The sequence below is a fragment of the Pteropus medius genome, unplaced genomic scaffold (assembly GCF_902729225.1).
Source record: "Pteropus medius unplaced genomic scaffold, Ma_sr-lr_union100, whole genome shotgun sequence".
Classification (NCBI taxonomy): domain Eukaryota; kingdom Metazoa; phylum Chordata; class Mammalia; order Chiroptera; family Pteropodidae; genus Pteropus; species Pteropus medius.
In genome coordinates this window covers 5,967,915-5,983,825 of record NW_024355205.1, presented here as the reverse complement: position 1 = coordinate 5,983,825, position 15,911 = coordinate 5,967,915, and the positions used below count along the sequence as shown (strand labels likewise).

At 37.3% G+C, this 15,911-nt stretch overlaps 1 protein-coding gene and 1 pseudogene across 7 annotated transcripts in view; both read left to right on the top strand.

Annotated features, from left to right (window-relative positions):
* Window positions 1-15,911, top strand: part of ANKRD31 (ankyrin repeat domain 31) — a 141,328-nt gene that overhangs the window by 18,460 nt on the left and 106,957 nt on the right. The gene's annotated exons all lie outside the window — the stretch shown is intronic.
* On the top strand, window positions 6,491-6,609 carry LOC120599093 (uncharacterized; annotated as a pseudogene).

Here is a 15,911-nt window from a genome sequence, read left to right as displayed (position 1 = left end):
AATGAGACAAAAGAAAAGAAATTTAACTAAATGAAAGTGATGTTAAAGTTAATTTATACACGTATACCAGTCTTTATGCTGACAAACACTGTATCTCCCAACATCAAACAACTGGGACATGGTTAAGTAGACAATAATATATCAAGACATGGAAGTTCATAAAAATATCTACTATGTGGATATATCACTATTTGGAAATTCATGTACAAAAGAAGGCTAAATAGAAAAATAACACAATATTTAAAAATGATGTAAAGTCACTTGTTGAATTAAGATTAGAATAATTATAGATATGTATTGAAAGATATCAAAAGATAAAATGTTTCTTTTTCATTCTAACATTTTTCAAGTATGAAATAGGGAAAATAGCATGACATTATGATCTCTATCAACTCGTACTCTGAAACATTCTTAATGTTCAGGTTTCAAACCACAAGCATTCATTCATTCAGCAAACAATTATTAAACATTTACTATTTATCAGGCATTGAAGACACAAAGATGAATAAGACCAAATTCTTGGCTTCAAGGAGCTAACAATCTGGTATTCTGAAACAAGTAAATTGATTATTATAATAAGGTAGGTTCTACAAGAGAGACATGAAAAATGCTGCAGAAGCTCCCAAGCTTCAGAATTTCCCATAATCTGCAGGACCTACTTATGGGAGCATACTATAGGCAACTCTAATGAAACATGATCAAAACCTAACTTGTGACTCCTCCTTCCTCCCACTTCCCCAGTCTGTTCTTCCTTTGGTATTATAGTATATCAGAACAAACCACAGATTGTGGCTATTTTTATAGGCCCCTTCTACTTGTGATGGGGAGCCCCCTCCCCAAAAGATCTTGCTGACTGCATAAGTCCTAGGTATTCCCTTATCCATTGGTTGCCACAGCGAACTGGATAAAGAGTGATCACCTGCTTAAAGGCAAACATTCCAGAAACTGACCAGCTATCTATTAAGTGCCCTGATAGGAAAGCTTTATTTCAATGGGGACAGTTTGAGGCCAGTTCTTTCTAGGAAATTTGAACTGTAGGTTTGAGAAAAGATCCAAGCAGTTGATGGTAGGAGCAGAATCCAAAAGACACTTAGAATGTGATACACAGAAGCCATGAGTAAGCAGAAACTTTGAGTGAGTAGTAGAGCTGAGGTACATGGTGAGGAAACTAATCGGTAGTAATAAGACAGGATCAGAAAGAAGTTATGACTATAAATATAAGGGCCCATCAAGCTGCTATAAGAACAAGGACATATTTTTAGGCTTTGGAGCCCTAACCGTCTTACTATCCCAAAATCATGCTCCAGACTCTGCTACCCAGAAATCCAGACCTCCTTATTTTTACTCATAAACACAATAAACTTCCAATTCCTTAACCGTAACCTCAGTGACTCTATTCTTTTCTACAAAAATTGTCTACTGAATTCTCTTTCTACAGAGTCACCCAAAGCTGAAGTCTAAAAATTATCTTTTATTACTCCTCTAATCTCTTACCCCAAATCACTGAGTCCTGCACATTCTTCCTTTTGAATTTCTCTTAATCTATCCTCTCCATTTAACTCTATTAACCTGTTTCAGTTCTTATCACCATAATTTCTCATCGGATTTCCATACTGCCAGCTCCACTTTCCCATCTTTCATGCTCCCTTAACAGTGATTGGCTTTTTAGCAAATTTATGAAAGGAGCCTAAATAGTCATTCTTTGAAAATGATTTGTTTACATAGAAGCCATAAAAGAATCTATGGAAAAAACTAGTAGAAATAATGCAACTTGGCAAAGTGGCTAAATATAATAAACCATTAAAAAAATAGCTTTCCTCTATCAGAAAATAGAAAAGAAGAATAATCCTGTTCATGATAGCAAACAAAATATTTAAAACATCATAAATAACTTTAAAAAATGTGCCATGAGAAGGAAAACAGCAAATGTCCGAGATCTACACACAATACAAATAAATGTCTCCATTAATTCTTATGATAAACCCCTAATTTTCTAAGATAATATGAATAAATCTTTGTTCTTCATAAATAAATCCCATTGATGTTCCTGGCTCAGGAGACTGAAGAGAATAAACACGTCAATTCAGCTCACATTAATATTTGGATTTAATGTAACCCCTATTAAAATTCCCATCAGGAATTGTCTGAGGAGGAAAGTACTTGACAAAATAATTCTAAAATTTATGTGAACTGCTAAGAATGGCAAGGAAAATTTTACAAAGAACATTTAGGATGATTAGGCCTCCCAGATAGCAAAATATTATAAAACCATGATAATTAAAGGTTTAAAAACAGCATAAGAATAAAAAAAATAATGAAACAGAAAAGGAAGCTCCCAAATAGACATTTGTATAAATAAACATTATAATATATAAAGGCAATTTAATATACATTATCATTCAATTGGGAAGAAATAGATTATTCAATAAATGATTGAGAGCAAGAGTTAGATATTGAAGAAAAAAACAATTATTTAAGATTTTGATGTCATCTATCAGTCTCTCTGTCTACCTAATCTATCCCAGACCACAACAACTGAAAGCATTCCTTAATACTTCCCACCCCAGGCCCCAGGTCCCAGACCCCAGGCCAGAGTCTGAGTTAAATGCCTCCCATTTAACATATTGCATTGTAATAATTGATTTACCTGTCTGTCACCCGAACTCAGACTGAGACAAAGAACAGGGAACAAAACAAGAGATACTATCTATACTATCTCTGTTAATGTCATATTAAATGCTCAGTAAATAAGAGTTAACACCAGAGGAGAGGGAACACTCGGTACCCAGGGGCATAAGTAAAGACTTCACTCAATAGCTTTTATTGCTCAACCAATAATTGATGGTTGGGTTACTCAAGACTTCCTTTTTTTTCTTTTTTTTTCTTTTTTAATTAGTTTCAAGTATACAGTACACTGGTTAGATATCTATGTAGTTTGTAAAATGGTCCCTCCCCCACTTGCTCACTCCCTCCCCTGACCCTCCTCCACCGAGCCAACATATTCATTCTAATTGCATTCCCTATGCCGTGCTCCCCATCCCCAGGACCATCCATCAACTACTAATTTGTACTTCTTTAACCCTTCACCCCATTCTCCCAGCCTCCCAAACCCCCCTCCCCTCTGTCCATCACCAAATTGTCCACAATAGTCTGTTTTTGATTATTTCGTTCTTTTTATTTCTTAGATTCCGCATATAAGTGAAATCATATAGTGTTTATCTTTCTCTGTCTGACTTAAATATCTTCTAGTTTCATCAAAGCAATATCTTTTTCCATCTCTTTCCTTTTAGTCTGTGTCTTTTAATCTTAAGTGAGTCTCTTGTAGGCAACATATGTAGGGATCTTGTTTTCTTATCCATTTAGCCACTCTATCTTTTGGTTGGAGCACTTAATTCTTTTCCATTTGAAGTACTTATTGATAGGAATGTAGTTGTTACCATTCTTTATTCCTGTTTTTGATACATGTTTTTTCTTCTAAAAGAAGTCCTTCCAACATTTCCTATAATACTGGCTTGGTGGCAATAAATTCCTTTAGCTTATTTTTGTCTGGGTAGCTCTTTATTTGTCCTTCAACTCTAAATGATAGCTTTGCTGGATAAAGCATTCTTGGTTGTAGATCCTGGGTCTTCATCCTGTCGAATATTTTGTGCCAAGCCCTTTTGTCTTGCAGAGTTTCTTTTGAGAAATCAGCTGCCAGTCTTATGGGTGTTCCCTTGTAGGTAACTATCTGTTTTTCTCTTGCTGCTTTTAATATTCTTTCTTTATACTTAACCTTTGGCATTTTAATTATAATGTGTCTTTGTGTGGGCCTCTTTGGATCCCTGATTTTTGAAATTCTCTGAGCTTCCTGGGGGTTTATGTCCATTTCCTTCACCAGGTTACGGAAGTTTTCCATCATTATTTCTTTAAACAGCTGTTCAGCATCTTGATTTTCTTCAGGTACACTAATCAGACAGATATTTGGACCCTTAATAGTATCCCATATGCTCCTTAATATATTTTCATAGTCTTAGCATCTTATCTCTTGCCATTGTGATTGAGTGTCCTTGGCTTTCCCATCCTCTAGATAGGGCATTTGTTCCTTTTCTTTATTCACTTTGTTTATTCCTTTGTTTATTCCATCCAATATACTTCTTATTTCAGATAATGTGTTCTTCATTTCAGACTAGTTCCCTTTTATAATTTCCACTTCTATTTTTATGTTTTTTTAGCTCTTCGTTGAAGTTCTTGCTGAATTTAACCAAAAGATCATTGAACATCTTTATAACCAGTGTTTTGAACTCTGCATCTGTTAGGTTACTTGACTCCATTATATCTGGATCTCTGTTCTGTTCTCTCATATGGTTTCTGTTTCTTTGTCTTACCATTTTGGCTGCCTTTCCATGTCTGTTTCTATGTACTAAGCAAAGCTCCTCAGTCTTCTGGTCTTATTAGTGTTTTTGTGAAGTAGGTGTCAGTGGCACAGTTCTGAGAGGGGCTCAGCTACAGGCCAAATTTAGCTCAAGCCTCTGCCCTTTCAGGGCCACCTGTCAAGATTCAGCAAGCAATCTACAGATGCTGTGCTTATAGTTGCCTCAAATGGCCACACCAGAAACTGAGGCCAGCTGCCTCCAGTGTGAGTCAAGGTGCTGCTCAGCAAGGAGCACCTGACTCACTGAGGATAAACCTGGATGTGTCTTGGGTGGGGCTGCTAATTGGGGGAAGCAGGGTTTGTTCCCTTTGTAACTGCCGGTAACCCATAGCAACTCCTGCCACTTTGTAATGGTCTGAAGACAAATTAACCAATCAGCCCATGCTGAAAAGGGTCTATATAAGGTATATTGCAACTGAGCTCCGGGCCCAGATCTTCAGAGCACTAGCTCCTCTGGGACTGCTGGCATAATAAACCTGAGTTCTCCAACTCTCTGAGTGCTGCTTGGTTTCTCACCGGTCTGATTTTGGATCTTTTCTGCAACATTATGGGGCAAAATGATATACTGCAGCATCATTCACATAGCAAAAAATGCCCACTAGTAGGAAGCTAGTTAAATAAATTTGATACATCCATACAATGGAATACCATACAACTTAAAAAGAATGGGTAAATCCTTTATGTGCTGGTGTGAAAAAGCTCCCAGATATATTTGAAGATAAAAAATGCAAACAACTCAACATAGTATGCTGTATTTTGTATAAAACAGGGAGAAATAGAATACATATTACCTTATTATGTATAAACAAACTTTGAAAGAATACATAAACCATTAGTAGTTAATCATGATTGTGGAGAGATTGGGTACTGGGCAGATTGTGGCAGTGCTGGAAGGGAGACTATTCCTTATATACATATATGCATATATAACATATAATATATATTTTATGATATATATAATGTGTTACCATTGTAAAAATTTTATATATATTCTCATGACCCCACATTTTCCCCCACACTAACCTCCTTCCTCTCACTTATAAACAAATTTCATGAATGGGCTTCATTTTTCCACTTCCTATAATATACTATTCAATCCATCGCTGTCTACTTTTTGTCTACCACCACTGCCCTGCAATTGCTCTTATTTCCTTGCCAAAAAAACCCACATGTACTTTTCAGCCTTTTTCTTATTTCACCTATTGGCTGCATTTGATCCTATTGACTGAGTCGTCCTCTTCAGCCTCAGCTCTCACCACATCTACCCTCACATATTGTAGCCTAGTCTACTATTTTCTTTCCTCTCTCACTTCCTTATCTTCAAATATTCTATTATTTCTACCGAAAAGTTTCTCCCCACCTCCTACACCCACCATCTTCTTTTCATATGGTGAAATCTAACTCATCCATCAGGTGACCATTTAGATGTCACCTTTACTAGGTAAACTTCTCTTACCTTTGGAGTGGATTAACTCCCATAGCACCCTGTACTTCCTTTATCACCTCATGTCTTACACTGTAGTACAATTGCTTGTCTAATTTCCTGCCTCTCCTACTAAACTGTAGTTCCTTGAGGAAAGGGATCTTGTCTGCTTTGTTCACCATTAACATACCTGGACAGGGCATGAAGCTCTGTGCCCCTTCCCACATACCTTACTGTATTCGTCTCTTCCATCTGGCTGTTTCCGGGTTGTATTCTTTTATAATAAATGGTAATCTAGTAAGTAAACTGTTTTCCTGAGTTCTGTGAGCTATACTAGCAAACGATCAAACTTGAAGAGTGGGTTGTGGGAACCTCTGACTTATAGCCTATTGGTGAGAAGCACAAGCGACAACTAGGACTTGTGATTAGTGTCTGAAGTGGGGCAGTCTTATAGGACTAAGCCCTTAACCTGTGGGATCTGATGCTATCTCCAGGTAGATAGTGTCAAAATTGAGTTAAATTGTAGGACACCCAGCTCATGTCAAAGAATTGTGTTGTGGGGAAAATTCCTACATATCTGGTGGTCAGTGTTCTGAAAGTAGAGCGTGAGAATAAAAAAGAAAGATGAGAATTTTTCCTTTTCAAGAGGGTTTGGAGTCTATGGCCATGCTACCCCAAACAAGTCCGATCCCTTGTGATCTCAGAAGCTAAGCAGGGTCGGGCCTGGTTAGTACTTGGATGGGAGACCACCTAGGAAGACCAGGTGCTTTAGGCATAAAAAATAAAAATATAAAAATGAAAAAAATAAGGGATTGTAAGCTGACAAGGTCCTTGCAATCTGTGAGGTCAACCAAGGGTTGTCTTGCCTAAAAGAAAATAAAGAGGGGTTGGGGGGACACCTTTACAAGTTTATGTCCTGCTTTTAGACAAACAAGAGAGGGCAAAGATATTCTTGTATCTGATTCTTTTCAGTTGCTTTCAGTTCAAAATAATCTATAGGCCAATGTGGAATATTTGGCGGTGGCATATTCTGCTCTCCTTCAATATCTTGCCACATGGTATTTCAAGGTTTATCAGAAACTTGGACTATATTAATTTAGAACTCTTCTCAATTTTGATATACTACTCAATTCTCAATATTATAAATGTTTTTTTTCAAAAGTGTATCCTAGCTTTTAGATTAGTTTTATAAAAGAGAATATTCTTTCACTGTTAGATGGATCCAAATATTATTTGTGTTTGACTTCAGATCAGTTTAAACTTATCGAAGATCTCTGCACTCCACAGTCACAGAAACTTGGAACATGATTCTTAATCATTAACATCTGAATTCTGGATTTTCAGAAATGGTGACTTAATTTCCACCCAGCAGCTATGCAGTCTATCAAAATCTATAATTTCATTGAACTAATGGGAATTAGCCAATGAGAAAGATCTATTTCTTCAATTTCTTTTTGAATAAATTACCTGTCTAATTTGTGTTTGAATACCCATATTCCCTCAAACAACAATCTTGACCTAATGGGATCTCAACTGATTTGGTCTTTCCCAACTTTTTCCGTTCAATAGGTCTTAAGCTTCAGAGCATAGGCTGTGTTAGACCTCAGAGCAAATCTATTCTCCTCCTCCCCATCACCTTTCTACCCACTTAGTATTTCTATGACTTGGGACAAGTTGCCTAACTTCTCTAAATCCCTTTCCTCACCTGTAACATCAGATGACGCAGGATTGTTGTGAGGTTGATTGTAGGTGTAGTAATTGACATGTTATTGCTCAATAAATGGCAATAACTGTAACTCTATCTTAGAACATTCCCGAACAATGTCTTCTGGATTCTTTACAATTTAGCCATTTGACAGCTTTCAGACAAACTATGCCTCCACTTTTTGCCTTAACTTCTTCAGAGCGAGAGCATAAACTATATTTATCCAGCAAGTTCAAGCAAGTCTTACTGTGGTGGAGCAGAGGGCCTCAAGAATGGCAGAAATCCCTGGGGAAAAACCTCATCCTGAACCTAATGAGTTAGGCCACCAGAGAGAGCTTGGGCTGAAAGGATTAGGTTTCATGGGAAGGGGCAGTTCTGAAGTCAGCAGGCTATACATGGACTTAACCCTTTTCAAGGACTTGAGGAAAAGTGAAGAAGGAAAAAGTTCTGTGCCAATTTAGCCTCAGTGCCATTCTTGAATCAATGAAGTATAAGTAGTGTGAAGTGTTGGAGCAGAGGACATGACAGCTGTAGTTGGGGGATCTGTGAAGTCAATACCAGGAGCCTGAGAAAGCCTCAGAAACCTGAAGTAGAACCACACCAGTGGCAGGCAATGTTAAGTAATGGCCTAAGATTCTTCACCCAATCCACGGGCAGATAAAGAGAACAGTGAGGCACCCCAAATGACTTCTTGAACTATTTGAAGGGGATTCGAATTGATGAAGGAAGAGCATTCACCCAATTTACCAGGGGCAGTGGAATGGAGGATTTCTGTTTGAAATTATTTTGGCCCTGCTTCTAACTAGCATGACTTGGAGAAGGTGAGTTTTATAATCAACTGGCACCAGATAAATAATACAAATATAAGTAACCCTATTATGGCCACTTTCTTTATCATAAAATAAACTTGTTCAGCAAAATGTGCACACTGCGCAAATGAATGGTGCAATGGCAGCTTGGACACCTAGCTTCACTTTGACCTGAATATGTGTTGAAATTAAGAAAAAACTTATGTCTTATTCTCGAGAAGCTTTTTCATGTTTAGGCTAGAGTTTTCTACACAATCACATGGGATGCTTACTAAAAAGACAAACTGTCGAGCCTTTCTCCTGGGTGATTAGGCCTTGTTAATTAACATATGAGAGCTAATTGTATATTTTTAAGTGTCCTACTAAAAACCTAAGGTGTGTGCCGTAAGTGAAGTGTGTCACGCAAGCTGCACTGATAAAAGGCGTCAGGAACTCAATGAAAGGACTCCAAAACACCACCCCCTTCACTCTGTCAAAACTCAAAATTACACTCAGTCATGTTATCTCTTAACATGAGAAGAGGGGGAAGAAGAATGAAGAATGTCTCTTATCCCTCTTTGTCCCAGGATGGGATTAATTCATCCACTGTTCTTTACAACTTTTCTTGGCCAACATATGAAAGCTACTTGGCATTTCTGCATTGGTTCCTTAAATCTCTATTCGAGACTTGGGGCACTTAATTGTCACAGGAACCCTCCTTAAGAAGACAAATAGAAGGGTATATATTACAGAGTCTAAAAGTAGATGTAAGCTAGGGCAAGCAGAAACTGAATCTGCATTGTCATCAGGATCTATTGCTTGAACCAAAAAGGCCCCTGACATGTTTGGCTTGATCAAGATCCCTTTTAAACCTATAGTATCCTCAACCAGATTTAGGAGTCCAGAAAATAACCCTTTTCCCATTTTTCCTATCTGCTTCACATCCTACAGAAATATCCTTATTCTGTATCTTATGGGTGAAGGTTCAGGCCTATTTGGGTCATGCTTAAGTTCAGAGGGCTTAAAGCTTCTCAAACTTTAGTGTGCCTGTAATATCCTAGGGTGGAGTTGCTTAATATACATATAGGAATATGTCACCCCCAGGTGTTGATTTCCTAGGTCTAGAAAGGGGCCTGAGTAATTTGCATTTTTAAAAAAGTACCCCAGGTGATTTTGGTGCATGAGATCAATGGATCTCTCTTAGAGAAATACAGGCCTAAATGTCTGTAGGTAGATAAGAAGAAAAGACCACATATGAGTTTTAGAAACATAATTCAGAAGTCAGAGTAAAAAAATTGGAATCAACATTTTGGAAAGCTATTGGAGTATGGTTTTCAAACTTTCTGGTTGTGACCAACTATAAAATATATAATTTACATCACAGTAATACATATGTATAAAAAACAAAAATACACTTTCAAAATAGTATTCTTACACTATGAAATGCATGCCGATTCTCTATTCTTTTTTAATTCTATTTTCAGCTCCTCAGTATGGAATTTTGTCTTGAAAGGCAGCTTTACCTGGTTGTCTTTAGAAGTTCGTGTGGCCCAGGCTGCTTGAGCCCTTTTCAGACTTTACTAAGGATGGTTGTGCTCACCTTCTATTGCATTGGACAGCACCCTTCTCAGTTTCGGCGGCTATTCTGAAATGGGCCCATCATGTTTTCCAGTGATTCTCTCTTGGCTGTTTGGGGGATTTCCTGTTCTCAGGTCTGCCAGACACTCCCATTTCTTTCTGTTTCTTCCTGCACAGACCCTGATACAACACAGCTCTTGCAGCTGTGGGTGTTTATTGCCACCCATTTGTATTTCAGTCCCTGAAGAGAATTTGCCACTTGGTTGTGTTGTAAATGTTATCCATGAATTTTTTGGTTTTGCCATCTAGTTTTTCTGTTTTCCTGTGGGAATTTGGAGAGATTAAAAACTGGTACTGCCACTGCCATTTTCACTTTCACTTTCTTGATAGTGTTACATAATCTGTGTTTAAAAAATATATTTTGAATAGTTCTGTCTTTTCCTTAGAGCTATATAAATAAGCATGTTCTCTCATACTTACCTCCTTTGTTGGCTAAAACTTTTGTTTTTGAGTACTATTTGTTGATATTTGCAAGTATATTCATTTGTTTTTGCTGCTGTATTTATTATATGAGTATATCACAATTTATTGATTCTCCTGTTAATAAACTTTTTCAGTTATTGCTAATTATAGATAAAGTTTTGGTGAATATTCTCTACTTGTCTCCTTACACATGTGTAAGATCTTCCAAGGGAACATACCTAGGTAGATGTGAAATATTATTTAATTTCAATTTTCATTTTCCTAATTACAAATGAAGTTGAGCATCTTTTCATCTGTTACCCACTAACCACATTTCCTCTTATGTGAAATGCCTGTTCGTGACATTTACACATTTTCCTACAGGATTGATTCTTTTCCTTATTCATTTAAAAGAGTTCTTTATATACTTTGGATATTAATAATTTCCTGGTTATATGTTCTACAAATATCTTCTCCCAGTTTGTACATTGCTGTATTTGCTTTCTTCTTGTCTTTTCAAAGAACACAGTTCTTAGTTTCTATGTAATAAATTTTATCAACTTTTTCTTAATAAATCTTGCTTTTTGTACCTTATTTATGAAATCTCTTCCTACTTTGAGATTATAAAGATATTCTACATTTTCCTCTAAATGTTTTAAAATTTGGCTTTTTTCATTGATTAATATGGAAATGATTTTTGTGTATAGTTTGAGGTATACACTCAATTTAATATTTTGTACACAAATAACTGTTCTAACACCATTTCTTCAGTATTTCCCCTTCCCTATTGTTCTGCATTGTCAAGCATTTACATACATGCATGGACTTTGCTATGGGATTCTCATTCTTTTTCACTGAGCTATTTGTATATTTTTGCTCTAGTAGATCATGATATTTTAATTAACAGAGCTTTAAATATCTGATAGAGCAAGTCCTTCCTTTCCTCGACTTTATATTTGCTGTTTTCCCACCTTAGTCTAAGAATTCCTCAATAATGACTCTATTTCCCTCCCACAAGCCAAATTGGAACAAAGATGGTCCCCAATTGCAAAACTAGGTTTTCTAGCTCAGTGTAGAGCTCAGCCCAGCACCATGTACTGATAGCAGGTATTTGTTTCCTAGGTATACATGGGAATGCTGATACTATTATCTAGGCTTTATGGATTTTTTCTATGAGTGAAAGCATTTTCACAAATAATTATCAATTGATTATAGAGAAATGTGTATGAAGATTGCAGGGACTGAATCAATCTCTAATTTGTTGCTACAGAAATTAAGGCAGAGAGAGATTAGGGAAAGTTTTTAAGGTAATAGAGTTAAGTAGTAATGAGCCTAAAGGTCCAGGGTGCCTGAGTTCAGGTCATCCTCCTCCTTGGTACTGGATAATATTGAGAGAGTGTCCTCTTATATTATAAAGATCAAAATGAAGATTACTTTTAGGAATGTATCACTGGCTTTCTAGGGAGAGAGTTGCTTTTCTTAGGACTCAAGTTTTGGTGAGGACTCGGGGTGGTGAGGGGGGCGGGTTACAACCATGTTTTCTTCATCCACATCTAAAGATTAAAGTTGGGAGCTTCTTTTCTCTTACTCATCAGCTACCACACGTCACCTACCTAGGTCCAGAACTTCCAGTGAAAGTGAGATGGGAGCGGTAATGCAGCAAATCAAAGGAAAAAAAGGCAAAGATCTTTGGGGATGGGATGGGTACCTCACACAGGCTTGAGGGGTCACAAGAAACTTACCTTTTGGTTAAGAGAACAATGACTGGACTGCTATTATCTGTAAACCTACCAGTTTCTGTAATTTTGCTTTACTCTTCTTTCTGTGCTCCCTCCCTACTCCTTCCCTTCTGTTCTCTCTTCTCTTTTCCTCTCTGCTTATATTCCCAGAAGCTTCTGTTTCTTACGGATGCCATTCTACCCAAGTTCTTCCTTTTGGCTTTGGAGATTTTGACACTGCTCTGGTCTCCTTATGACCTTTCGTGTGGTTCTTCATGATAATGCCCATAATATAAAGTAGTAATAAATATTGTTTATATTCACAGCAAGCTAGTTGAGGAAATGCCAGTTATATTTTATCTTGTGTTTACATACACATCCATGTAGGTAAAGTTATTAAATCACAGGAGACATTCTATTTGTCTTAAGGATTTAAGATTTTTTTTGCTAAGTCAGATTTGTCATCAAAACTGTTGCTCTTTAAATTATGTAGGAAAATGTTTGACTTGTCCTGACTTTAAATACCCACTAGATATTGCTAAAGAGGTGTGGAAAAAACAAACTTCATTTTTCATCCAAGGCTTCTGCGCTACTGAAGAGCTGTCAGAAATAGTAAAAATACAAGCCTAAACACAGAAATGGGAAATATATCTTCAAAAGATAGGAAGAAAGTAAAACTGACTAAGGAGGACTGAATATTCAAAGGCCATGTTGGCATAGTTGAAACTTGTGCATTAATATTTTGACATCTGTTTATCAGCTAAATGGCAATGTTAAATCTTTAGAGATTATCCTTCCAAGGGCATCTGAAATGTAACTAAATTTTCAAATCAGGCATCAAAAAATAGTACAAACATTCTTGGCATCCTATTTTTTTTTAATTTTTAAAATAGCCATTTTCTGTTTATAAAAGTATTACATTACCATTTAAGCAATTAGGAAAATGTAGAAAATTATAATGAAGAAAATAATTACCCAGAACTCTGGGTAATTATTTTGAAAAGTGGGCAAAAAATTTGAACACTCTCTTCACAAAAGACATACAAACAGCCAAAAAGCAGATGGAAATTCAGTATCATTAGCTATCAGGAGAAGGCAAATTAGAACCACAATAAGATACTACTTCACACCCATTCTAATGGCTAACACATTAAAGATTCACAACACTATCTGTGAAGATGTGGAGCAAATGGAGCTTTTATAAATCGCTGGTAGGAGTGGTACTCCACTGGAGTACTGAAAGGCAGTTTCTTATAAAGTTAAACATATACCTACCATATGACTCAGCAGTTTTACTCTTTAGGTATTTACCTAAGACAAATGAAAACATATATCCACAAAAAGACTTCAACGGAAGGTTTATCGCAGCCTTATTTATAATAGCCCCCAAACTGGAAATAACTCAAATGTTCATCAACAGGAGAATGGACTAAACAAATGTGGTATGTTCATACAATGAAACAGTACTCAGCAATATAAAGGAATGAATTGATACAAACGACGTGAGTGAATCTGAAAAACATTAAACCTAGTAAAAGAAGGTGGTTTAAAAAGATGCATACAGCATGATTCCTATGGTGATAGGAAAACTACATGATAGAAATCAGAAAGCATTTGTTTGGGGATAGGTATTGAGGAAAGGGCAGAAAAGATGGGAATATTCTTTATTTTGTTTTAAGTGGAAGATACCCCACCCCCTGCACACACATATATATGTTCAAAATCATTGAACTGTATTATTTTACTACAGCAAAATTCTGATTAACCTCTTGTGGCTGGGATTTTTATGTCTTTTTCTACATTGACAGACCTGCTAATACATTAGTCTAAAAATGTTTACAAGGCTGTTTCAGTCATACACAAAGAAGGTCCTAGTACTGTGTATAAATTTGGCAATCAGTCCAAAACCAATTAAAATTTGTATTTGTATTATTTATTTATGTAAATTATACTTTTAAGATTTGAGCTATTGTTTGCATATTACATTTTCTCCACCTACAATTCCTATTTTAAGGGTCTTTCCCTTACTGGCCTTGCTGTCTAATGGATGAAGCAGACAATAAACAAGTACATGAGTAAATGAGATAATTCAGAGAGTGACATGTGCCTGAAAGAAAAAATAGTTGCTGAGATAGAGGGCATGGTTAGAGATGGCCTCTCTGAGGAGGTGACATTTGACCTGAGACCTAAAGGATGAACATAAGTGCAAAGGCTCTGAGACATCCTAAAAAAACAGGAAGAAGACCTGTGTGCTTGGAGCTGGGGAGAATGGTATGAAATGAGGCTTGAGTGCTAGGGAAGTAGCATATGTACAAGGTGTAATGTAATGAGACTTGTTTGAAAGTGTGGATTTAGAAAAATCTTACTCTTTTGTGGTTACACAATATATTTTGCTTTATAATTAAAATTCTTTCCTGCCTATAGCTTCCAATCATTTATATCCTCTCCAGGTTATTTTAGATCCTGAAACTGTGAGAGATGAGACTTTCATGGAAGATTTGATTTATCATAAATATAACATGAATCTCTGAGAGTAAATCCAATGACCACTTTTCACTTAATATTTCCCTCGCCAAAATAAAGCCATATAAACTGTTACACTAAATATTCTATAAGTATTTAAAAATACATTTTCCAAAAAGAACTTTCATTTTCTCAAAGATTTAGACATTATTTAGAAAAATAATTATCTAAATAGTAAAATAATAAGAATAATAGTGAAAATAGTGAGTTGGAGAGTCAGAAAGCCCTAGTTCCATCCATTTACTCACATACCTTTAAAGACCCAACATGTGCTAGATGCTGGAGCTTCCAAGGTGAATACTAAACGCTTTGTGTAAGGGGTTCTGTCTAATCCTGAATCTTCCTCTCATTTGGCAGGTGGAGCTCACTTGGCTTTGTTTTGAATTAGCTTGAATTAAAAACTTCAAAACAGATTGAAACACATCCAATATAGAAAAACCTATTCATTTAAAAATAATTGGCTACCTTTGGAGGTTGCAAGGTACTATTATTCTAAAAAATTAATAAAGGGAAAAATAAAGCATTTATTCCGCCTTTCCTACACAATCCGTATTACGGGGTAACCAAAGAGTTGATGGGGGAAAAGTACAAATACATCAGTTAGATTAGTTGATTGTCAAAAAATTTCTGATAAACATTTTTGTTTTGCTCCTCCCTGCCACCTTCAGGGGACGCTTGGGGGAGGAGTGTCAAAGGGATTAAGTAGAAAGTCAGTATTTAGTGGACTGCAAAAACGCCCTTTGGGTCTAGGGTAACATTCTGGCTTCGGAATGTCGTACTGAGACCTGGGGTTCTTTCCGGTTGCTCTCAGAGCATCGGGTGCACAGCAGGTGATACGACTCAGGCTTTCCCCCTGCCAATGGCGTTAGGCGGGCTCGGCCTGCAGTGTCTATAGCACCGCAGCCTACCTTGTCCCCGCGGCTGCAACCCCAAACCCCACTCCGCTCAGCCAAAGAATAAGATGCTTAAAGAATTCGAAAGCAGATGCGGCAGGCGGCCACGCCCAGCACAATGCGGAAACCCAGCACCGACTGACGCGCGCCGCCAGCTACTTCCGGCCACGGAGGCGAAGGCGGGAGGGGGAGGGGCGCACGCGGCGCGCGACTCCGACTGCGGCGCGCTGCTCCCCCTGCCGGCGGCGTGCGGCAATGCGGCCAAGCGGCACGGCCTAGTCCAGGACGCCTCTCGTGATCGCTCTGTGCTCTCAGCTGTGCAAGGCCCCGCTCCCGCCACAAATTTTATTTTTAACTTACAATTTCTTTCGGCGCTCAGAGTGTCCTTTTCTTTCTTTCTAACCACCTCG